The sequence below is a fragment of the Eschrichtius robustus genome, chromosome 20 (assembly GCF_028021215.1).
Source record: "Eschrichtius robustus isolate mEscRob2 chromosome 20, mEscRob2.pri, whole genome shotgun sequence".
Lineage (NCBI taxonomy): Eukaryota > Metazoa > Chordata > Mammalia > Artiodactyla > Eschrichtiidae > Eschrichtius > Eschrichtius robustus.
Window position 1 is genome coordinate 5,962,345 of NC_090843.1, and position 23,743 is coordinate 5,986,087.

The 23,743-nt window shown below is 56.4% G+C and overlaps 1 protein-coding gene across 4 annotated transcripts in view; it reads right to left on the reverse strand.

Moving 5' to 3' along the window:
- The window catches only part of SDK2 (sidekick cell adhesion molecule 2), a 266,204-nt gene that overhangs the window by 214,243 nt on the left and 28,218 nt on the right, over nt 1-23,743 (reverse strand). The window contains exon 1 of one of the 4 annotated variants that reach the window (XM_068530697.1): nt 1,233-1,314. The exons of the other annotated variants lie outside the window; for them this stretch is intronic. The gene's annotated coding sequence lies outside the window, so the exon portion shown is untranslated. Of the gene's footprint in view, nt 1-1,232; nt 1,315-23,743 lie in introns of those variants that run through there. 4 annotated transcript variants of the gene reach the window in all.

A 23,743-nucleotide genomic window follows, 5' to 3' on the forward strand; every position in this document is an offset into this window, starting at 1 on the left:
GACCGAGGGCGGCTCGCCAGGGATGCACAGGTAAGAAGGGGTGACTGGACGGGCAGGCAGGCCCCGGTGGCTTCCGGCCTGTCCCCCTCTCCAGAATGAGGGCCCTGGGCGACACCACGCGTTTTGGGGAAGGTACGGAATAAAGGGTCATGGATTCGTGGCCCGTCCGCATGGCCTTCTCCCAATATTCTGGGGTGTTGGAAACCTCTGTTCACCCAGGAACAGTGTTTGCAGCGCACGGAGCAGGGTAATGCGGGAAGAGGGTGCAGAGCCCAGCCGGTCAACCTGCTCATTCTACAGGTGGCGAGTGAGAGGCCCAGGTGGCCCTCCCTAAGCTCTCAGCATCCCAGCATCCAGCATGGCCTTCCCCTCCCCCGCCCCCCTCCTTCCCCGAGGGACATAACTGGCTCCTGCTCCAGGTCTTCCCTCAACAGGTGGGTGCCTCCATCCTCGTCCTCCGCCAGGTGTATGTCACCTGGAGCAGAGGCGGGGGGTCTCTGCAGGTCCCTCAGCAGCCTGGATTCACAGCTGCTCCCAAGCGTCCACGCAGGGCAGGGGCCCAAACACCTCTGTTCTTCAAGTCACTGGCCGACTCTGAACACCCATCCCTTCACCCTCCCCACCCGCCCCTGCCCACACTCGTTGCCACAATTGCAACTTTCCTCCTTACTAAGCAGGCACGCCCCACCCAAGGGAGCAAGGATGGTGGGCCAGGGTGAGGGGAAGGCTTCCCCTCCAAGGCCAGGGGGCTAGAGGTAGCCAGACAGCACCTGCTTTCCCGGGCACCAGGGGAGGACGGTGGTGGCACAGGACTCTGTACCCGGCACCTGCCGGGCCTGCCAGAGGCAGGACACCCAGCTTGGAAGGGTCAGAGGCCTCGGGGAGGAGCAAGTGGCAGCCAAAGTGGAACCCCTTCTCTGCAGTGCCCCCCACCGCCAACCCGTGCCACTCACATGATGCCTTCCGATCAGATCTGGGGTTTCTTTCATGGAGTAATCGGATCACAGGGGGTGTTAACTAGATTAGGCAGAAGTCTTCTAAGAGACACAGGCGGGAAGTGGCTGTTGCACTGCACGGGGGCCTGGGCATGCGACGAGGGCTGGTTTCCAGCCCTGCTCTTTCCTCTCCTTCCCTCCTGGGACGGGGCAGGGCGAAGGGGCACGCGAAGGGGGCTTGGAGCCGGCCCTGGTTCCTCAGCCCTCTATTCAAGGTGTCCCTGTCCCCTCACTTACCCACCCAGGTCCTGTCTCAATGCTTTTCCCTCTTGGAGCACAGACCACGGAGATTCTTTGCTTTGTCTCCTTTAATCTCCACAGGGAATTTACAAGGTAGGTTTCAGCCTGCCCACTGAACAGAAGGAAAAACAGAGGCGCAGAGGTTAAAAAAATTACTCCGTAACTCACGGTTAATCAACGATAAGTTTGGGATTCCAATTCAGGTCTGTCTGCTCTTACTTCCATCTCAAGAACCATCTCCCCAAACCTAGTCGTGGCCAAACCCCCTAACTTCTGGGGCCCAGCCATGGACCATCCACCCTCGCCAGCCTCTGAGGCCGAATGTTGGGCGGGGAGGAGGTGGCGTTGGTGCGGGTTTATGGGCTCCAGAGAGAGGCCAGACACTGGACCACTGCCTGGACGCCCAACCACCTCTGGCTGGAGTGTTGCCTTCCTCATCAGGGTACCAGAGGGCCTGAGTCACATGTCGTCAGACTGTCCCAGATCAGATGCCTCAAGGCCGACACACACACACACACACACACACAGACCCACACACATACACACAGACACACACACATACACAGACACACGCACACATATACACATGCACACACACACACAGACACACGCACACATATACACACGCACACAGATACACATACACAGACACACACACACACATACACGTGCACACACAGACACACACACATATACACATGCACACACAGACATACACACACAGACACACCCACACACCCCCCCAACACACACCCCAAAATACCTTCTCTTCTTTCCTGCTTTATTCCCCCTCCTTCCCCCTCCCCATAGCAACTTATCAGCATCTAATACATATAAATTGTACTTATCGTCCTATGATACAACTTATGTTACTTTAGGTTGTCTTTCATCTGAGGCCCCAGGAGGAGGGGTGTTTTGGGTATAGGAGGGCCACATCAATAGATTTCAGCATCCTACAACTGTATATATAAGATGGTCTCAAAATATAAGGACTTTATATTATTTAAAATACTGATCACTGGGCTTCCCCTGTGGCGCAGTGGTTGAGAATCTGCCTGCCAATGCAGGGGACACGGGTTCGAGCCCTGGTCTGGGAAGATCCCACATGCCGCGGAGCAACTAGGCCCGTGAGCCACAACTACTGAGCCTGCGCGTCTGGAGCCTGTGCTCCGCAACAAGAGAGGCCGCGATAGTGAGAGGCCCGCGCATCGCAATGAAGAGTGGCCCCCGCTTGCCGCAACGAGAGAAAGCCCTTGCACAGAAACGAAGACCCAACACAGCCAAAAAAAAAAAAAAAAAATTAAAAAAAAAAAATACTGATCACTTTAGGATTCTAACTTCTTTTACATTATACTGAAAATGTTGTCTTGACGTACTTTCTCTCTTTTGTTTTTATTAGAGTTGATTTATAATATCATATTAATTTCAGGTGTACAACACAGATGCAAGAAGCCTCTAGACGCTGGAAAAGGCAAGAAAACAGGCTCTCCCCACAGCCTCCAGAAAGGAAGAGACCTGCTAACACCTTGATTTTACTCAGTGAGACCTGTGTCATATTTCTAACCACCAGAATGGTAAGATAATACATTTGTGTTGTTTAAACTAAAAAAAAAAACAAAACAAAACTGACTTATCTATTCTGTTGGTTATCTCCCAACCAGAAGGTAAATGTCAGGAGAACAAAGATGTTTGCCTGTTTCTTTTTTTCCAAGGACCCTATGGTCAGCTCCTAGATCAGAGCCTGAGATACGGTGGGTGTTCAGTTAGCATTTGTTAATGCTAATGAATGAATTCGTGGGGGAGGGAAGGGGCACGAGAAGGAAAGGTAGCGGGAAAGTGGGGAGGATACGCCAGCATTTGCGCGAAGGGGCGAGAAGATGGTGAGATGAACACGTGGGAAACAGGCCTGGGGGCCGCAGAGGGCTGTGTAAAGGGGGTAGTTTGTGTGTATGTGTGGGGGGCCTGGGTGGTGGTCCTGGGAAGAGTGTGGATGAGATGCCCCAGCCGCGTGACAGTCAGACGTGGAAAGGGCGCGGCAGAGGGTGTGCGTGGGGCGGTTGGAACAGCAGGTGCGGTGGGCCCAGGTCGGGGGCAGAGTGTCCCCGCCATTTGCTGTGTGATTCTCTTGCCCCCTGGCTCCCGATGGAGGGTGGGCCCAGAGGACAACCGAGCACGGCGTCAGAGCCCCCATGAAGCTCCCGGGAGTGGGGGACAAGGCTCAGAAAGGGGGCCCCCCATGCTGCCCGGACGCCCGCCCTGCAGCCGCATGAGTGGCGCTCAGCTCTGCATGTGACTGGACGCTACCTGCCACAAGGACATCGCAGGGCAACCTCAAGAGGCTCAGCAGCGTGGCCAGCGCCGCAAGCTGCTTCCTAATGAGGTACGCAGTCATGGGAAGGCGGCCTGGGGTCCAGGCCAGCCCCAGATGGCCCCAGCTGCTCACCACAGCCCCAGAGATGGGCAGGAAGCGGGAGTTGCCACTGATGGGGGAATGAGAGGCAGTTGGGAGAAGGGCCGGGGCGGGTGCAGCGTCAGTGCAGGCCTGACGTCACCCACCACCCCTCCCTCCCCAGGCCCCAGCCAGGGCCCATCCTCCTGGAATGCACGAAGGCAGCCAGGAGGGCAGCGAGGGGCCAGGGGACTGAGGGGGGGGGGGCGGGGGAGGAACAGGCCCCATCCTGCCGGGCTCTCTGCCCCTCAGGACCAGCCGCCCAGCAGCCTGAGGGCGTCATGAACACGGACCAGGCGTGCTGACCAGGAAACCCTTGAGACACGATATTACAGAAATCAGAGATGCCGGCCTTGGGCAGGGGGTATGCAGGGAGCCCACTGACCCCGAGGCCCTGCCAGCTTCACATCCCAGGCAGGCCTTCCCCCCACCACCCGCTGCCCGTCCTAATGTGCTTGGCCTGTTCCAGGCACAGACGCGCAGATCGAGCGTCCTGGCCAGAGGCAGTGGGAGGTCTGCAAGACGGGGCTCCTGGGCAGCTCTGGAACGGAACCGCTGGGCAATGTGGAGCGCCAGGCGGACTGGAGCGAGGGCCTATGCGTGGGTGTGGAGGCCACGGGGCCTCCGTGGAAAAGCAGCCTTACAGAGTGATCTATTGATCAGTACGCAGTTGGGCACATCTGGGTCCCGTCCTTACTCTGACTCCTAGCTGGGCGACCTGGAGAGGATGCGGGGCATGGCGTCAAAGTCCAATAGGGCTCCACACCTGGCCCAGAGACCGGGGACAGGTCACTTCACTCACCCTAGTAAGCCTTGCTTTCCTTATCTGTAAAATGGGTTGGCAGGACTATGAACTGAGGTGACCCGCACAGAAGCACCTATCCCGATGCACTGTTTACACCTTCACACATTTCTGTATTTATTCATTCTGTCCTCCTCCCTTCTCCAGCCTTTGAAGCGATGGTGCTGGTCAGCTGATGGCAGGTCTGGTGCCTGCAATGCAGTGTCCAGAGCCCATGGCCACCTTCCCTCCCAGCAGGCCCCAACTTTCAGTGAGGCCACATGACTCTGATGCACCCTCCCCAACCCAGGAGATGAGGAAGGACAGGGACAGGGCACACAGGCCAGGGTGGCAGGTACCAGCCTCTACTGGCCCTCCTGCCACCACTCTCATCTGGTGGGGCCTTCAGTCCTCAGCCTCCGTAGGCTACCCATGGCAGGCCCCGGTCACAGCCCGGCAGTGGCTCAGCAGAGGGGGGAGATGAGCAGGGTGGAGGAGAGGGGTGACCTTGGCATCAGAGGCTGGCACCTGCCTCCCCCCACCCTCAGCCCAGGAAGGCACGGCGGGACCCTGACAACTTCCTTCTGGGACCCTGGTTCTCAGCCGGGGGCCCAGGGACCGTCTCCTAACTCCGTTCGGTACAAAGTCCACGCCCGGGTGCCTGGTCCAGTGCACCTGGACTCAGCTCACCTGCATCGCACCTGTGCTCATTCCTGCCAATAGCTGGGCTGCTCCTAGGCTCACCTGTATTTCCTTTACCTTGAACACTCCTGACTTTTGAATGCTTTCTGCTCTTCCCTATCTCACCGGGGGCTGCAGGGCGGAGACTCTCCCTCACTTCTGGCCACCCAGTAAGTACCTCCCTGCCTGGCACGGGCTTCTGGCTACTCCCACTGCTGCCTTAGGAGGAGCTGACGTGGTGGAAGATGAGAGCCTGATGCTGTAAGATTTCTGGATCGGGACACAGGAGACCCAAGGTCAAATCTCAGCCCCGCCATTTACAGCTGTCTGTGGGCGAAGTATATAACTTCTGCGATGTCCGTTTTGTAAAACGGGGGGAGCTTAATATTTGCTTACGGGACTTTCTGGGATTATGTATGGAACTGGCTGGTAGGGAGAAGGCGTAGAATTCCTGGAACCACAGACAGCAGGGTCCATGCCATTCATTCTGGCTCTCAGCTCTCATCCAGTGAGAGCCATGTATATTTATATATACAGATCTATCTACCAATATCTATAAAGATGATGTTGGGAATCCTTATACATTCACAGGAGTGTTCACCTTGTACTTTGTGCTTACTGTTTTATTTAACTTCGGGGCTATCCCTGCAGGCTAAAATATTCTCCTTCCAGTTTTAGCACATGAGAAAAAGGAGGCTCAGAGGGCTTGGGTCACTGCTCAGAGGGCTTGGGTCACTGCGCTGAGGTCACACGGCCAGTTGGTGGCCGAGTGAAGAGCTGCTGGCAGGTGCCCTAAATCTCAGCCTTTTCTCAGCGCATCTCCCCAGGGGGAGGTGCCAGGGGTCCCCCTGCCCCAAAGCTGGTCACCACCAAGCCGCACACCATTTGCCCCCATCGCTATCTGGGAACCATCTGAGCACGTGCGGAATGCAAAGGTCTGCAGGAGCTCAGGGGCAGCTGCTGGGGCTGGGGGTCGGGGTCAGGGGTCAGTCCTAGCACCTAACCCCCTGCCCTCCCGGGGTCAGGCCACTCGGCCGGCGCTGGACGGCCCGGGCGGCACAGGCCCTCCTGCCAGCCGGCTGGCCGAGGCAACGCTGTGTGCCAGCCAGTTTTAACTGTTTATTCTCCAGCCTTGTTTATGACTCGATAAAATCCGTAACACACATGGTGCCTGTCCTTCTGGGCTCCCTGCCCCCACCCCCACCGCCAGCTCTCACCCCCTGGGGACACGGCTCTGCTCTTTATAGAAACCACTTGCTAAACTGGACCCACTTTAAACCCGTAATTGTCAGTAAATGACCCTCCCAGAAGAGAAGCTGCAAGTTAAGTGTGAAGCTCTGGGCAAAACATGGATCGATGGCCTGTGCCTTTATCAGGGACATGAACGGTCCTCCCGGGAACAGCAGACTCCCCTCCAGGCCAGCCCCCAAGCCCCAGCTGAGCCACCGGCCGGGGAAGGAAGGAGGGGCCTGGACGGGGTGGTGAGGGCACACGGGTGCTGGCCTAGGCCTGTCACTGACACTGAGCCTCTGGGTGAGCCCCAGCACCTCTCTGGCCTCCTGGTAACACTTACACCGCAAGTAAGTGGGTTCGGCATCAGAGTCTTCAGCCCCCTTTTTAATTTTTTTAAGTGGTGAACCCCTTCTTTAAGTGAAATTTTAAAACAGATCCCCCAAAGATAAGACAACTGAAAACAGACTTTTCTCGTTAAGGGGCAAGTGGGAAACGGAGCCCCCGCCTTGAAGGAACCACCCCCTTTTTTTTGCTTCTCCAGCTGAAGTCCAGGAGGCTTCTGGAAGGCTAAGAGGGGGCCTTTTTCACTGTTGTGTTCTGTACATCGGGCCTGTCCCAGCACTGTGTCCCCAGCATGGCTGAACACATGTGTGCAGAAGGAGATGGGAGATGAGGGATGGAGGGAGGCAGGAAGGAAAGAGGGGGAGAGGGAGGCAAACACATGAATCCACTTTTTTTTTCCTCTCACAGAGCCCAAATGCGCTCCTCCCTCCTGAGCCATCCTCGCCTTCCTGGGACTCAGGATACAATCGGAGCCCCTCCACGGTCCCCGAGCAACCAACCCAGCCTGCTCCCGGGATCCACAGAGGTAAGCCGGTGGTCCCCAACACGGGGGCCAGGGCAGCGCACGTGCAGCCCACACCATCTGCCGACAGAATTGATGCGTCTCACACACCTATGGCCATTTGTCAAAAGCGAAAAGCTGCTGTTGTGACTAAAAAGGTAAAAACCCATTTAAAGGCGGTACTGCATTCACAGCAGCCATATGTCACGTGTCTTCACAAACAGCGACTGCTACGTGAACAACCACTTGCGCGTGGAGATGCCCGAGTTTCTCTGGAACGGGGTCCCTGTGCTGGGAAAGGAGGGATGCTGGTCCCACGTGGCCTGAGCCTCGGGCAGCCCGACCCCGCTCCTGCCATCTGCACGCCCACCTCCTCCTCCTTCCCGGCCAGGAGCTCCGGGTTCCCCCCCAGGAGGCCAAGGCAGCTGTCTGCTGAGCCAGAGGCCACATCTGGAACACATCCTCTTCATTACATTAGTGGCTGTTTCCCAAGCCCCGGTTCCCTTGATCCCTCAAAGCCCTGTTCGTGCTGTTAACAAGGACAGTAATTTGTTCATTAAAAATAGGCTGCCTTCCCAACAGGCCTCCTGGCTGCTGCCGGTTCTGGGGGACGGAGGAGTCGCAGGGTCAGAGCCGTCCCACCCAAGGCCTCTCCAGGGCAGAGCCCCACCGGCTCTGGTCACTCGACCCCTAACTCCCCGAGTGACTCGGAGGAGGCCTGGGACAGTGTGGGGACAGGCCATCAGGCAGCTCCCTCCTGCTGCATGACGGCTTTGTGGTCACCCAATCAATGCACACAGCTCGATACGGCATCAAGTCCGCATGCAAACCACAGCCCATCCACAGGCATTCACTGTCGTGAAAACACACAGGCCCCCTCCGCCCCATGCCTGCCGGTCCCACCTCCACCCCGCCTGCCTGGGTATCCTTGGCCTGTCCTTGGAGCTGCTCAGACCCACACTAATCCAGGGCCGCTCGCCCTTGTGCTGTCCAATCTCTGCCCAAGCCGGGCTGGTCCACCAGGGGACAGGAACCAGGGCCTGGGGCGGCAGGTCCCCGCACAAGGTAACCCACCAGAGAGGGGCCTCCAGGCCTTTAGTCCCTGCACCGTTAGTAATGAGCTGAGTTTAACCACATCGACCCCTCGAGGTGGGGAACTGGGCTAAAGAGTGTCCCCCAAAGTCTTGTCCGTCCAGCACCTCAGAATACGACCTTATTTGGAAATAGCGTGGTTGCATCTGTAATCCAGTTCAGATGAGGTCATCCTGGATCAGGCCCTAATCCAGTCATGGTGCCCTTCTGAGAAGATGGAAATCTGGACACAGAGACACACCCAGAGAGAAGGTGGCGAGAGACAGAGAGATTCAGGGAAGACGGCCATGTAGCCATGGAGGCAGAGGTTGGAGTGACACATCTTACAAGCCAAGGATTGCCGGGGAGCCCACGGACTGGCTTCTCCCTCAGGGCCTCCGGAAGGAACCAGCCCTGCCGGTGCCTTGATTTTGGACCTCTGGCCTCCTGAACTGGTTTCAGCTGCCCAGTTTGTGGTCCTCTGTGGTGGCAGCCACAGGAAACTCACACAGATGGGTAGTGGGTGGGCAGTGTGATGGTTAGTTTTATGTGTTCACTTGGCTGGGCTAAGGGGTGCCCAGATAGCTAGTAAAATGTCATTTCTGGGCGTGTCTGTGAGGGTGTTTCCAGAAGAGATTAGTATTTTTTTTTTTTTAACTGAAGAGAGGGGTTGTTTATTTATTTATTCATTTATTTTATTTATGGCTGTGCTGGGTCTTCGTTTCTGTGCGAGGGCTTTCTCTAGTTGCGGCGAGTGGGGGCCACTCTTCATCGCGGTGCGCGGGCCTCTCACTATCGCGGCCTCTCTTTGTTGCGGAGCACAGGCTCCAGACACGCAGGCTCAGTAGTTGTGGCTCACGGGCCTAGTTGCTCCGCGGCATGTGGGATCTTCCCAGACCAGGGCACGAACCCGTGTCCCCTGCATTGGCAGGCAGATTCTCAACCACTGCGCCACCAGGGAAGCCCAGAGATTAGTATTTGAATTGGTGAGCTGAGCAAAGCAGAGGGTCCTTGCCCACGTGGGTGGACATCAACAAATCTATTGAGGGTCCCAAGAGCCAAAAAGGTGGAGGAAGGGTGGAAGCTCTCGGTTGACCTGGGACTTACACCACTGGCTTCCCAGGCTCCCCCGGACTAGAACACCACCAGCGGCTTTCCCCGGTCTGCAGCTTGCGGACAGCAGATCACGGGACTTCTCCGCTTCCATAATAACAGGAGGCAATTCCTCACACAAAGCTCTTTCTATATGTCTCTATATGGTCTCTTGGTTTTTGTTTCTCTGGGAACCCTGACTGGTACGGGCAGGTTTGGGAAACTGAGGCCCAGAAGTTGGAGCGGTTCACCCGGAGGTCACAGGAAGAGAGCAGGGACGGCTCTGAGCCTGGAGTTTCCAGCCCTTCTCCCCTAAGAATCCCTCCATGAGTGCCGGAGGCTGAGAAGAAACACAGGCCCCTCACTCCAGCCACGCTGTGAAGCAGGCAGCCGGGGCTGGAAGGCCTGAGCATCCGAAGGGCAGAGACCATCTTCCTCCACGGCATCCCCAGCTTCAAGCCCAGCCCGGAAATAGGGCCTCCACAAAAGGCCCTAGTCTCGGACCCACTGTCTCTGATTCTCCAGCCCATTCACAGGGTGCCTAGCAGATGCCAATAAGTGAATACACAGGAGGAAGAAAAAAATCTAAGCACTTTGTACGGAGTTCCTTTGCAAAATTCTCCTTTTGGATGCCAGATGGAAATGAAGTTGGATGAGTTTTCTTCCATTTTCAGTCTTTTAAATCTCAGGAAACCCACACAAGTCGTTCTGTGTTCAGGTCTGGGCACGGCTCTTAAAGTGGGATGTTGATTTAAGGCGGAGTTTCTCACCCTCGGCACGACTGACAGTTTGGGCCGGATCATTCTTAATCACGGGGTGTGTCCTGTGTATCCTTGGCCTCTACCCACTAGAGGCCAGGAGTACCCACGGCCTCCCAGGTTGGGACATCCAAAAATGTCTGCAGAAATGGTCACAAGTCCTTGGGGGGTAAGTCACCCGCCCGCCCCCAAGACCACCATGTGCTGGCCTATGTGGGTGCAGAGACGAAGACAGCCCAGGCCCTGCCCTCAGAGGGCTTCCCTTTTGTGAAGAGTAGGGGTTGACAAAACAAGGGATGTACATCCGGGAAGAGGGGAGACCATGTTGCCCGGGATCCAGGAGGCTGCCTGGCAAAGGAGAAGCTTCCAGTCCGAGGGAGTGTCCAGGCAGAGGCTGGTCCCCCCTGTGCTGGAGAAGAATTCCTGTTCTGAAGGGAGGATCCACTCTTCCCCTAGAAGATTCTAAAATACTCTGTGTTCCTACCCCACTGATGAGATGGCAGATGACTCCTTTCTCCTCTGAAATATAGCCACCACTGGGCCCCAAGACGGCCAACGCCCTGGGATGCCTGTGATACCACATCAGGCAGGACAGCCTTCCCAGGGTGCCTGGGAGCTTGGGCCCCCAATGCTCTCCCACGCCCACCTCCCTGCCAACTCTGAATCTATAAATAGAGTAGCAGCGACTGGTATTTTATAGTTCTGTGCTAGGTACTCCTCAGACATTATTTCACTATCTCTACTCTTTGAAACTACCTTATTGGAGAAGTATTATTAGTCCCACTTTAAAGAAGAGGAAACCAAGGCTCAGAGAGGTTAAGGAAGTTGCCAGAGGTCACACAGCTTGTGAGTGGCGGGGATTCCAACCCAGGTCTGTCTGGCTCCTACTAACACAGGCCCTGGCATACCTGGACCCTCTATGACATCCCCCACCTGGGTCACTTCCTGGGAGAACAGAAGCCAGTAATCATCAATGAGCCTCCTTTCCATAGGAGCCCCAGGAAAGAGGCGTCAATGGGAGGAGGATGGGGACTAGGAGGGAGGCCCAGCAGCCTACCGGCAACGTCACTTCGCAGGAGGACAATGGCTGTCTCAGAATCCAGGCCCAAGTGGGCAGCAGGTCCCCTGAGATGCCACACAGGGGGAATGTCCGCCCCGGCCAGCTCCTGGCCATGGGAGTGTTGGTTTCCAGGGCGAGGCCGGGAGTGGTTTCCAGGTGGGGGTCCGTGGAAATAACGTGCTCACACACACTCTGTCTCAAGCTGCCCTTGACCGTTGCTCAGGAACACAGCCCCATTCAGCCCGTGCAGCGGGGCCGCCTGTGTGGCTGGCGGCCCACGTTCCCGGGAGGGTGGAAAAGTCAACTCAGAGACGAATGCCCTCTCCACCCTCGCCACATCCTTCACAGCCTCTCCCGAGAGGACAGAGCACGTGCAGGGCATGGGAAAGGACTGGTGCTTGTGGCACCCCAGGCTGCCCCGGGGGGAGTCACTGGCCCCCCGACACACAGCATCCTGACAACACCCAGCATACCCCGAGAGCCCAGTGGGCGGTGGGCTTGAAGGAACAAGCGGTGGCTCTGGGAGTCCCACGGACATCTCCTTTCCTAGCCCTGCCGAGTCCTGGGGCTGAAGGCCGGGGACAGCCAGGGGTTGTTGCAGAAGTCCAGGAGGATGGGCAAGACTTGCTGAGCTATTCAAACGGAGGGGCCAGGGGAGAGGAGAGAGAAGGGACATCGCCAGGTCTAAGCCACTGGATGACAGGTGGGTCTCTCTCTCGGGGACAGCAGGCACATGGGTGTAGAAACCTTGGGGGCTCAGTTTGGGGTGGTACTAAGGGCAGGAGACATTCAAACAGAGACGTCCCACCATCACAGACATTCTGGCAGGAAGTGTGGGCAAGGGTGATGCTGGCACAGCAATGGCATCTGAAACCACGGGGGTGGGGGGGGGGAGGTGTGGAACACTGGCAAACACCCACATTTAGGGGACCGATGCAGGAAGAGGAGGCCCCAAAATGGGCCTGGGAAGGAAACTCCGAGAGGCAGGTGGACTCCAAGAAGCCAAGAAGAAGGGAGAGGTCACCACTGGGCAACGATGGGCAAGAGGCCAAGGCCACTGAAGGTCCATTGGATTTAGCAACACGAGATCACAGGCAACCTTGACTGGGAAGCTTCACGGAGGGGCGGGGGCAGGGGTGATGGTGGGCGGGCAGGGAGGGACGTGGGCAAACGCAGGTGGTACCAGCAAGAAGGCTTGGCATGACGGGGCCGAATCAGCCAAGAGAAGTCTCTGCGAAGATGCGAGAGACTCAGCAGGTGTGCGCTGATGGGAGGGACCCAGCAGAGAGAGAGAGAAAGGATGCAGGTACAGATGCCAGGGGCACCTGAGCAGGTGAGCGGGGCGGGATACGGGCTCAGGTGGAGGGCCCAGCCTTGACCATAGGAAGTGGGAGCGGAAGAGAAAACACAGGAGGAGAAAAGGTTTGGTAGAAGCCAAGGGGGTTCTCTTCTCTTTGAGAAGGCAGGTGGGGCCGTCGGCGAAGGGATGGAGGAGGTGGCAGAGGTGAGTGACCCAGGACTCCTGTCCCAGAGTTCCCCGCGCTCCTTTCCTTACTCAGCCCGGCATCACCTCCCCCAGGAGTGCTTCCTCGCTACCTGGTCCTGGATGGGTTTCCCGTCACTCCTCTAAATCCCAGCGCTACCAGGCACACCTCCGTGCAGCAGCAGCCGATGCACCAGAACCCAACTCTGCGTGGGTGTCTGGGTTCCTCACTAACTCTGAGCCCGTGCTGACAGGTCACATCCACGTGTATGTCACCAGCCCCTCGGGGCGCGCCTGGCACACGACAGATGCTCCAAATGTTTGTTGAGCGACTTACAGATCTTCACCCCACCTACAGACTCAGCCTCATGGGATCAGCCGAGTCTGAGAAAGCTGACACCCCACTTCCCTGCCAATCCAGTGAGACCACGGTAAATTGCGGAGTTTGCCTTTTTTCTTCCTGTGTTTTCAGGAAAAGAAGAAAAAAGCCATCCACTCACATCGAACAAACAAAACGAGGTGGCCTTGTTGAGGCGCTGATGAATCTAATTAGCAGAGATGGGGCTGTGTTGGTTTTCCTTTGCAAACATCCTGTTTATTTGTGGGGTACTTGGCGGGGGCCCGTCATGCTTGTTCCTTATTATTACTTTGCTTCACGTCGCGACTCCCACGGACGGACTCATGATGAAAGACTGTGGGGTCAGGAGGGGTCCAGGGAGCTGGTGGATGCAGCCCTCTGGGGACGTGGGACGTGGCAGGGGGCAAAGGGTGGTCTGCGGAGCCCCTCTTCTGAGGCGGGGCAGGGAGCAGACAGCTGGGAGGGGCTCCCAGGGGGGTGATGACTATACCAGCTTCCATCTATTCGGTGCCTGCCGTGCTCCAGACCCTCTGCTGTTTTCCATACATCATCCTTAACCCTTACAACAAACTGTGCAGGCCGGGGCGGCTATTTCCATTTTGCAGACGAGGCTCAATGAGGTTTCGTAAACTGAGCAACGTGACATGGCTAGTAAATGGTCACATTAGGTTCCCAAGCCCGGTTTGGCTCACTCCGGAGTGCATTTCCTTTTGGAAAGCCACTGTCTAAATCCATGGGGAATCCAGATTTTCAGTCTGGAGAATGGGGAGGGGAAGAGAAAAATCTAAGACAGAGGCAATAGATTCGCTTAGTCATGGAAACTGGTATATTTCATTCTGGAAGCACCCAGGCTGAGGGTCCAGGAAGGAGCTGGGGGAAGACCAGGCCAAGGGGAAGATTCCCAAGGCCAGGTCCAATGGAGTGGTCCCAGATGGGAGTATAGAAACAACTTTCCAGGCTGCCATGACAGGAAGCAGTGGAACGGCCCAACAGCCAACGTCTGTGAGGGTCTCCAATATTTAAGGCTCCGAGCCAGAGCCTGGGGCTAGACAGTGACAGAGGACGGTCCCTTCCTCCCTGATTCATTCAATACCCCTCCCAGGAGTGGCCTCTTGTCCCACATTCTCTGGGAGATAAGATATGTCCCTAAGAGGCAACTACTGACTCAAGTGCCAAATGAGAAGTGTGGACGGCAAGCGATCAAGAATGCTTTGTAGAATCTTCCAGATCTCCAAGAGGGAGGAGAGGAATCGTGCTTCCTGCCAGGACAGTCTTGACATGAACAAGCCCAAATCAGAAGGCAGTGCTGGGCATGAGCATACGTGAGGTACCCGCTCTGAATGGCTGGTCCCCTTGTTAACTATTTTAACTATTACCTGCCCCGAAAGCAGGGGGAGGCCCTCATTCATTCATTCATTCATTCACTCAAAGATATGTACGTGTCCAGCGCCTACCGCATACCAGGCACTGTTCTGGGCATTTGATTCACCCATAAACATTGAGACAAAGATCCCCGCCCTTGGGGAGGTGACCCTCTGAGGCGGGGGATGACAGTAAACAATAAACACGATAAATAGGTACGTGCTCTGGTATGTTAGAAGGTGATACATGATGTGGAGAGAGAAGGATCTCAAGCAGGGTGAGGGGTCTGGGGGTGCAGATAGCAGATGCTGGGGGTAGATTACAGTCAGGCTAGACGCCACTGAGGAGGTGACACCTGAGCAGACGCTTAGAATCGAACCAAACAGCTTTCTGTGGGAGGGGCATTCAGAGCAGCCAGACCAGCTGGCCCAAAGGTTCTCCAGGGGTGCTGTGAGGCGCATGTCAGGGGCAGAATAGCGGCCGCCTGGCTGAGCTGGGAGAGAGAAGCAGGGGGGCTCAAAGAAGCAGCAGAGAGTCTGATCAACGTGGCCTCATAAGCCACTGTGAGGACGGTGCCATTTACTCTGGGGTTTTTACACTGCTGGCTTTTGAGCAGAGGACAGAGGCTCTGATTCCTGGGTTTGAAAAACAGTATTTTCCATTAGAACAGTTGTAGATTACAGAAAAGTTGCAAAAATAGAACAACGAGTTCCCATCTACCCCAGTCACCCGGCTTCTCTTATTGTTACCATCTTACATCCTGTGGGACGTTTGTCACAGCTAAGGAGCCAGGCTGGTACATTACTAGGAACTACACTCCACAGGGTGTGCAGATTTCACTAGTTTTTCCCTCGTGTCCCTTGTTGGTTCCAGGATCCCATCCAGGATTTAGTCGTCATGTCTCCTTGGGCTCCTTTGGGCTGTGTCAGTTTCAGACATTCCTTGTTTCTGATGGTCTGGACACTTTAGAGGACTCCTGGTCAGGTATTTTGTAGAAAGTCCCTCCATGTGGGTTTGTCTGATGTTTTTCTCCTGGTCAGGCTGTGGTTATGGGTATGGGGGAGGGAGACCCCCAAGGTGAAGTGCCTTGCTCATCATGTCACATCAGGGGTACACACCCTCGATGTGACTTATCATTGATGATGTGGACCTTGGTCACCTGGCTGAGGTGGGCTGTGTCAGGTTCCCCCACTGTAAAGTCACTTTTTCAGTTCCTCTTTCCAGACCCTACTCTTCAGAAGCAACTGCACCAAGCACAACCCAGAAGAAACGGGTCACTTCTATTTGGAAAGGGCCGCCGTAGCTACTGTCTGGTCTTAAGAGGCTATTACAGCAGCCCGGGGCAAGATGATGGTGGCTGGGACCTGTGTAGCAGCAGAGAAGGTGGTGAGAAGCAGCTGGATTCCTCATATATTAATAATGGATACTAATTTAATTAGATTATTCTACTGGATGAGACGTGGGCCTAAGAGAGTGAAGTCAAGGGTGGCCTGAGGGTTTTGGCTGTAGACAACTGCACCTGGGTATTGCCCTCCACGGAGCTGCCAGAGGAGGGCAGGCTGGGGGAAGAAAGGGAGTTTGATCTTGGGTGTGTTAGTCTGGGGTTCAGGCAGAGCCGGACAGAGGAGTCTGGAGTTTGAGAGACAGGTCTGGGCTGGAGGGATACACGTGGGCATTGCAGGCACAGGGACCGGATGAGATCACCAAGGTGATAGAGACACACGGGGAAAGGATGAGAGCCTGAGTCCCAGGACGCCCTGACGTCAGAGGCTGGACCGGGAGCCAGCGAGGGAGGCGCCTCACAGAGGTCGAGTCCTGACCACCGAGTGTAAGGACCAGGAAGCCACCCCACAAGAGCGGCGGAGAAGCAGGATTCAGAGTAAACGGGGTTGTGGGGCAACTGGAGATGCGGAGCATGAATAACTTTTCCATGACCTTTTGCTGCAAAAGGAGCAAAGAATTGGGGTGGAAGCTGACAGGGGAAGTGGACTCAAGAGGTTTATTTTTCAAGATGGGAGAAATCAGGAATGACCCCAGAGGGAGGTGACAGGGCCCTCTGATCTATGTGCCAGAGGCTCTCCAAGCCCCCAACGGGCACACCGTGGGGAGGAGTTGCAGGAGATGCTCCTGGAAATGGAGACCCCCGAGGGCACCGGAGACAGCGCCCCCGCCGCCTGGGCACCCCCCACCTGCCCTGGTACAGCATCAAGAGGCAGCTGTTAGGAGATGAGAACAGCTCCCAGGGCCCAGAGCAGGGCTGAGGCTGGCGGGACAGCAGGCCCAGAGTGCGGACGTGCAGCCTCGCTGGAAACGACTATCATGGCACCAGTGAAAGGGGATGGATGCCGCATAGCAGCCCTGAGAAGACGTGGGGAGGCCCCCACCTCCCTCTTCCCAGTCCCGGGGAGATGACACTGACCTCTGGAGGCACTGAAAGCTTAGGATGCTTTGGAACCACTTGCTCCCCAGGGGTCCCCAGACATGGTGCCGAACCCCCCTGAAATTATACCCCAAACGCTGCCTGCTCAGGCATACGCAAGTGTTTTTCTGGAGAGAGGCACCCATGGGGTTCACTGGCTCTTCAAAGGGGTCCATGTCCTCCGGACAGCAGCTCAGGAAACCTCGAAATGCACCCTGTCCCCCCACTCCAAGTCCCAAAGCTGCGTGCCCCATCCTAGACAATGCAGAAAGGGGGAAAATAATCAATTAGCTATTCTGCTGCCGGCCCCAATTTTGTCCCATCACACATCCTAAGCAGCTGCAAATCCCAGGGACGGTGTGATTCTCAGTATCTGGGTCACTCTCTGGGTCTCTGACTCACAGGGCTGTTTCGCTGCAGTTAGGACACTGATGGCCAGGAGAGTTGATGGCATTGCTGATTTCCCCCAGAGCGGCTGGAGGGAAGCGGGGAGCACTTATGTGTGTTCACGCACAAATGTGTGTAAGCGTGCAACTGGTGTGGGTTTGCATGTATATGAGATATGTTTGTGTGTGTAAGGGCATACGCGTACCTAGCGTGGGTTATGTGTTTCCAGAAAGGACGGGGAGGGCGTGTGCGCATACGTGCATGTGTGGGTTATGTGTTTCCAGAAAGGACGGGGAGGGCGTGTGCGCATACGTGCATGTGTGCGTCATGTGTGTCCAGAAAGGACGGGGAGGGCGCGTGTGCATGCAGGCATGTGTGTGTTGGAGGTGGAAGGGGATGGGACATCGACAGGGCGTGGAGGGGAGACGTGCCCCGTACCCTCTCAGGGTGAACGTGAGGATCTGTCAGAAACGTGGAAATACTCCCCAAAGAATGTGAGATCAGCTACGGGTCTCAAGTCTCTATTTTCTGCACAGAGGGAGATTACATTTTACTAGAAATCCTGCCCAACAAATGCCACGGTCCTGCTGTGCTCACGCACGAGTCCGCCCAGGCGCTCAGAGCAGCTATGATGTGGCCAATGTCACAGTCCTGAGGTGGATGTGTGGGGCAGAGATGAGCTTCTGATTCTCCTCCAGCCCCTTCCCCTCGGAGTCAGAGCCCAGGGAGCGGGATTTGGACCATCTCTCTCTCCCTGCCCCCTGACACCGCTGAGGGGCAAGGACTCCTCCCCCCGGGTCAGGCTTCTGGGTTCTGTCCCTCTCTTTCCTGGCAGTGGGGCTGTGACAGAGGGCAGGCTGTCCTGGAAGCCTCTCTCTGGGCAGGACCACCCCCTCGGAAGACCCGCCCAGCCTGGCACCCAACACTTTCCAGAGGACCACGATGGAGCCAGCATCTCTCTCTGGCTTGGTCAGGCCTGCTCTGAGCCGCCTGGACCAGCTCCAAGCAGAAAGGGCTGGGGCCGGGTGCCCCTCCCTGCTGGACCCCAGGAACCCTGGGACAGGTGCCTTCGGGAGACCCAACACCAGGTCCTCCATGGTTCCTGCTCACGTGGTCAGTGGATGGAGGCCTGAGTTTGCCATCAGGCTCTGTCGTGTGCGACAGACTCGCGACAGCTTGTGTGAACTGCCGAAGCTCTCTGAGCCTCAGTTTCCCCATCAGTAAACTGGTGGTCCTGACACCATTCCTCATTGGGCTGTCGTGCTGCTTCCCCCGAGGGGAGGACCGGAAAGACCCCAGCAAGGGTCTGCACGTCATCAGGGCTCAGAAAGGGGGTCCCCCGTGCCCACTTCACTTTGGGGTCCACCACTCACCACCCCTCCTGTTGGGACCACGTCCTGGCCAGCTCTGAAGGGGGGGGGGGGCAGGCCCGCCCAGCCTCTCCCCTGCTTCCACCCCCTGAAGCCCACTTGGACGGAGATACCCCAGGGTCCCGGGGGCAGATGAAGGCGGCTCTGGGGCAGCACCTGCCGGACAAGGCGCCCGCTGCCCTTCCCAGGTTTCTGGACCCTGCGTGGGGAAAGGGGGGAGCAAGTCCCCACCCTGCGCCGCTGGTCACGGAGAGTTTAAACACCACAGACACTCCCCCCATCTCAGGAGGGAGCCCGTCTCACCCATCAGCCACCAGGGAAGTCTCCCCACGGTACAGTTGTGAATTAAACATGCGGCCTAATGAGTTGATTTTATTAGTTTGCAAACGCACTGAGCACTCGTTATCAAAATAAACATCCATTCCTCTCACCCCTGCTGCAGCCTCTTCAAGCGGGGAAGATCAACACAAGGATACAATAGCCGTGACCCAATAGCCTGTGTGGCTCCCAGTTGGCCCAGGTGGGGTCCCACCATCTCTCCGGGACCCTGGGGCACTGCTGGGGTGGGGACAGAGGAGGAGCCCAGGGAAGGGGGTTCTGCTGCTGATGACAAGACCAGGGTGGGGGTCTGAAGTTTGTCCCAGGTCAGGCCCCTCACTCCAGCTGGACTCCCAGAGTGCGGTATGGGCAAGAACTGGGGCCCAGAGGACTAGCCAGCCAAATAATAATAATAATTAATAATAGCAATAGTAACAGCAGCAGCGTTTCTTACGCACCAGGCTCTGTGCTATGCGTTCTTCTACTAACCCTATGGGGGGAGGAAATATGATCCCATTTTATAGATGAAAACACCGAGGCACGGGGAGTCCTTTCTCCGGCTCAAGGTCGGGGCGGGGGTGGGAGCTGGGGATGCAAGCCGGGGCTGATCCTACCATCCTGGCTCCCAGGCTCTGCCTCTATGGACACCCCCCAGCCCCACTCAGTCCTGAATGTGGCTTTCTGGTGGCATGGGAGATTTTAGTTACTCAGGAGACTTTCTCCTTGCTGAGTTAAATAAGGGCTGGGTTAAAAACAGCAAAGCTCGTTTTCCCTGAAAAAAGATCCCCATAATCCTGTGGTTGGGCAGGGGGCCGGGAGATGGACAAGTTGACCTTTGGAGGAACCTACTCCCCCCACCAGCTCTGGCCTTCTCTGGCTCCAAGCCGGTCTCCCTGGAGACGCCAGTGAGTCGCCGGCTTCCCTCCCCCTTCCCCTGGCCCCAGGCCCCTGGAGAGAGATGGTTCCAGGCTGGCGGAATTAGCCACAAAGCCAGCAGGACAGGGGACCGTATTGTCACGCTCTGCGGTCCGTGCTCTCTCTTTGGAAAAGGATGTTCTAATCCCATCTCATCCGCTTTCCATGGCTGTCAGCTGTTCGGAGGCATTTGGGAGGCAGGTTTCTGAAATCAGAGCCATGGTGTGGTCCCACCCCCATGGCCGGGCCCCTCCCCCACTGGCCTGTGCTCATCCATCCATCATGCTGTCCCCGACCTCTCTGTTGGCCAGCCAACCCCCATCCAATGGCATCTCGGGCCTCACCCCCCTGCCAGCTGCCCACCTTCCCTTCTATTTTGGGCTCACAGCAGGACAGGGCTGGGATGCATTAGCCAAGCCCCCTGCAAAGAGGAGGGCGGGCACGTGGAGGGGGGAACCTCCTGGATGCCACAGGGAAGGAATCAGCTAAGTTTGGGGATTTTCTGCAAGCAAGGTTAGATGAGGGCGATCTCTGAAAAGTGAAGGGAACGGAACTTCTTAACTAGATTTCTTCTCCTAGTGCAGCAGAGAGATCAGCTACTAAAACAAAAACAAAAACAAAAGAAAAACCCTCGCTCCCCCCCCTCCCCGGGCCCCGAGGCACACAAGCTACAGAAGATACAATCCAGTGCCCCCAGCGGCCCCGCATGCTGCCCTCGCCCTTCCCCACCCTTCCCTCCCTCCCCTGGGCCCCTATACTTTAAACTCGACTGCTTTTAGTCTCCCAAGCTTGCCAGCCATGGCATTTCCAGCCTCTAGGCCTTCGCTCAGCCTGGAATGCCCTCCCAGCCTCCTCTGCCAGCTTGGTTCCCACCCTGCTTCACAACTCAGCCCAGGTGGGCCCCTCCAGAGAGCTTTCCCTAACCCCAGGATGGACCACGGGCCTGCCTCTGTTCTCCCGAAGGACCCTATGACGCATCCTTCTTAGCACTTGATTTAAATATCCTATGGGATCTGTCCGGGCGTATCTTGTCTTGCCCTGGACTAGACTATGAGTCCAGGCTACACTTGAGGTCAGGGATCATAAAACACGTCAAAGTAGGCATCGTGCAAAGACAGTTCATAGAGGTCTTGACTGTCGTATGAATCTGCCTGGCACGGGGTAGGTGCTCTGTAAGTATCAGCCGCCTCTACTGTTGTCATTATTCTTGTTCTCATTTTTATTTCCCCAGCTCCCAGTACCGTGCCTGGCACACAGTGAGTGCATGCTCGATAAACGTTAAAACGGGTGACTCGATTGTGTGGGATTCTATTCAGGGTCTTAGAAAAGGGACAGCAAGAACACAACTTGAAAAATCACTGCTTTGAACACTCTCCATTGTAAATGATGAATTTGAGGCCCCAGAAGTAACGTAAGTTGTTTGAGGCCCCCCCCGAGTAGGTCTCTGGCTGAGCTGAGCCTGGAACCAGATCCCCTGGCATCCTGCCGATGTACTGCCCACTGCCCAAGGCCCTCCCCACTGCAAGCTGGAGTTCACTCCAGGCTATATGCTCCTGAAGGCAAAGTAAGTCTGCACTGGTGTCTTTGTAGAAGCCAGTTCTTTGCATAATGCTTAGAGGACGTGGGGTTAGGGGCTGAGGCAGACCCACTGTGTGCGTTACTCGCCAAAGGAAGAGGAAACACACACACCTTCCCAAGCTCTGCTCCTTTCTCCATCCCCAGTCTCGTTCTGACCACTACACGTGGTCCCAGGGCCTGAGTGGTCGCTGGGGGGATTGGTCTAGAATAAAGCTCCCAGGGTGGGGATGCCCAGGATGGGGGCGTGGGAAGACAGGGTAGTGGGGAAGGTGGTCAGGCAGCCCTTCAGAAGCTATGTTTCTGGGCCGTGGTCACGTGAAATAAGCAAGCGTACACATACACATACAAACACACACGTACGCGTGCACGAACACACGTACACACGCATTCACCTACCCACATACACACGTGCACACAAATGCATGCACCCATATACCTATGCACATATATACACACACCCAGACAGTGCGCGCGCGCGCACACACACACACACACACACACACACACACACACACACACACACTTTTGCCCCCTGCCTCCCAGGTCGCCAGGCTGCACAGAGCAGGGACCCCGTCCAGTTTGTGGAAACAGTACCGCCTCTTTCCCAGGATGCCGTGAAGGGACCAGAAAGGCTATTCCTTTGCAAACTGGCCTCAGGACACTGCAAAACCAGTGCTCAGCTGCCCCAGCCTTCCCAGGGCCCCTTCCCCTCCCCATGCAGCCCCTCCTCTCCTGAGCTGGGCAAATTCCTCTATCCCCTGCCCCATACCCCATCCAGCCCTAGCTCTGAGCAGCACGTGCAGACACCCGCTCAGGAGGGGGAAAAGGAGGCCAGCCACCATGATTTCATTTCACTCGGGCAGCCTGACCAACTGCCTCTAGGGCCACTGCCTGTAATTTTTTGCGCTGGGTATATCTGTCTTTGCTTTGTTTTGTTCTCGGGGCTGAGTTACCACGTGGCAGCAGATTCTTTTTCTGGAGTGATGGAGTCTTAGTCCCGGGTGTTTGGGGCTGGGAAAAATGAACGTTCCAAAATGGTACAAAAGAAGGAAGGTAAGAAACGAACGAGCCTTGGAGTACAGCTACTTTCTGCAGAAAAATTATGAGTCACGAGGCTGTGAAGGCACTTTCTTCCTCAGCCCAGTACTTAAAAAGGTGCCTGAGAGATGGAAGCGGGGCGGGGGAGCAGAGTGGTCTGTTCCGCGGAGTCGCAGCCCCGGCGTGGTGTCCTTCCAGGTCTCCGCTGGGTGGGCTGCCTGGGGAAGGGGTCAGATTCCAGGGCGCCAGGCAGGGGGGCGTGGGGGGCCCTTCTCAAGTGGGGACGGCCGAGCCTGGACGGGGTGGGCGGGGCAGGCTGAGAAGCACGCTTTCCTCGGAAGAGAGGATGAGGCCAAGGGTTTTCACAGGCCCACCCAGCACACCGGAGGCGCCGGACAAAGAGTTATTGAAGGAGGGAGGGAAGGAAAGAAAGGCCGTGGCAGTGAACACACTTGGTGGGCAGCGGTGGGGAGGGTAAGAGAGCTGCCCTCCACCTAAGTGAGGGAGGTATAGAGGGCTGCTGAGGGGAGGGGAGGGGGCCCAGGGGTGCCTTTTAACAGCAGCAAGAAGAACCCACATCACCTTTCTGATTCTAGACCTCAGAGCTGCTGGACGGGCCTTTCTCAGGGAATCCTCTGGAGAGTTTTCAGGGGAAGAGAGTCACCCCATCTCTTTGGGTCTGAACACAGTCTTGCTCCGAGGCAAGTGGATGAATCTGGAGATGCACCCACCCCCCCGCGCCCTTTCTGGTCCCTGGCTCTGGTTTCGAACTCCAGGCAACGTGGGGAGAGAGGGGGCAGGTAGTGCCGCCCGGAGACCTCGTCCGCCTGGCTGCAGAGGCCTCTCCCCGGGCAGTTTACCCAGTAGCATCCCCCGGGGATACAGAGCTTCAGGGGGACGGGGGTCCCTGCTGTTTACACGGTTCTCCCGAATGATTTACCGTCCCTGCCAATATAACCCCCTCTCCTGGTGAATTAACTGGCTCTTCTGAAATCATAAACAGTGAGTCCAGCCGGATGCCACTTAACAGTCTGTGTTTTCAAAGCACTTCATAGCCCATTAACTAAAGAATTCTAGAGGCATCTCTAGAAGCAAAGGACAATCATGAGAAGGAGGTTGAAAAGACCTCTCTGGAAGTCATCTCCTCCAGCCCCCTGCCCCTGGGCAGCGCTGTACCAAAGAAGAGACAAAACATACAAACAATCCCCCTTTTAAGAAGACACCAAGATGGAAATACCCAAGACAAAACGGAGCAAAGTAAAACAAGTCATAACCAGGGCAAGCTGCTCTCGGATGAATTCACCACCAGAC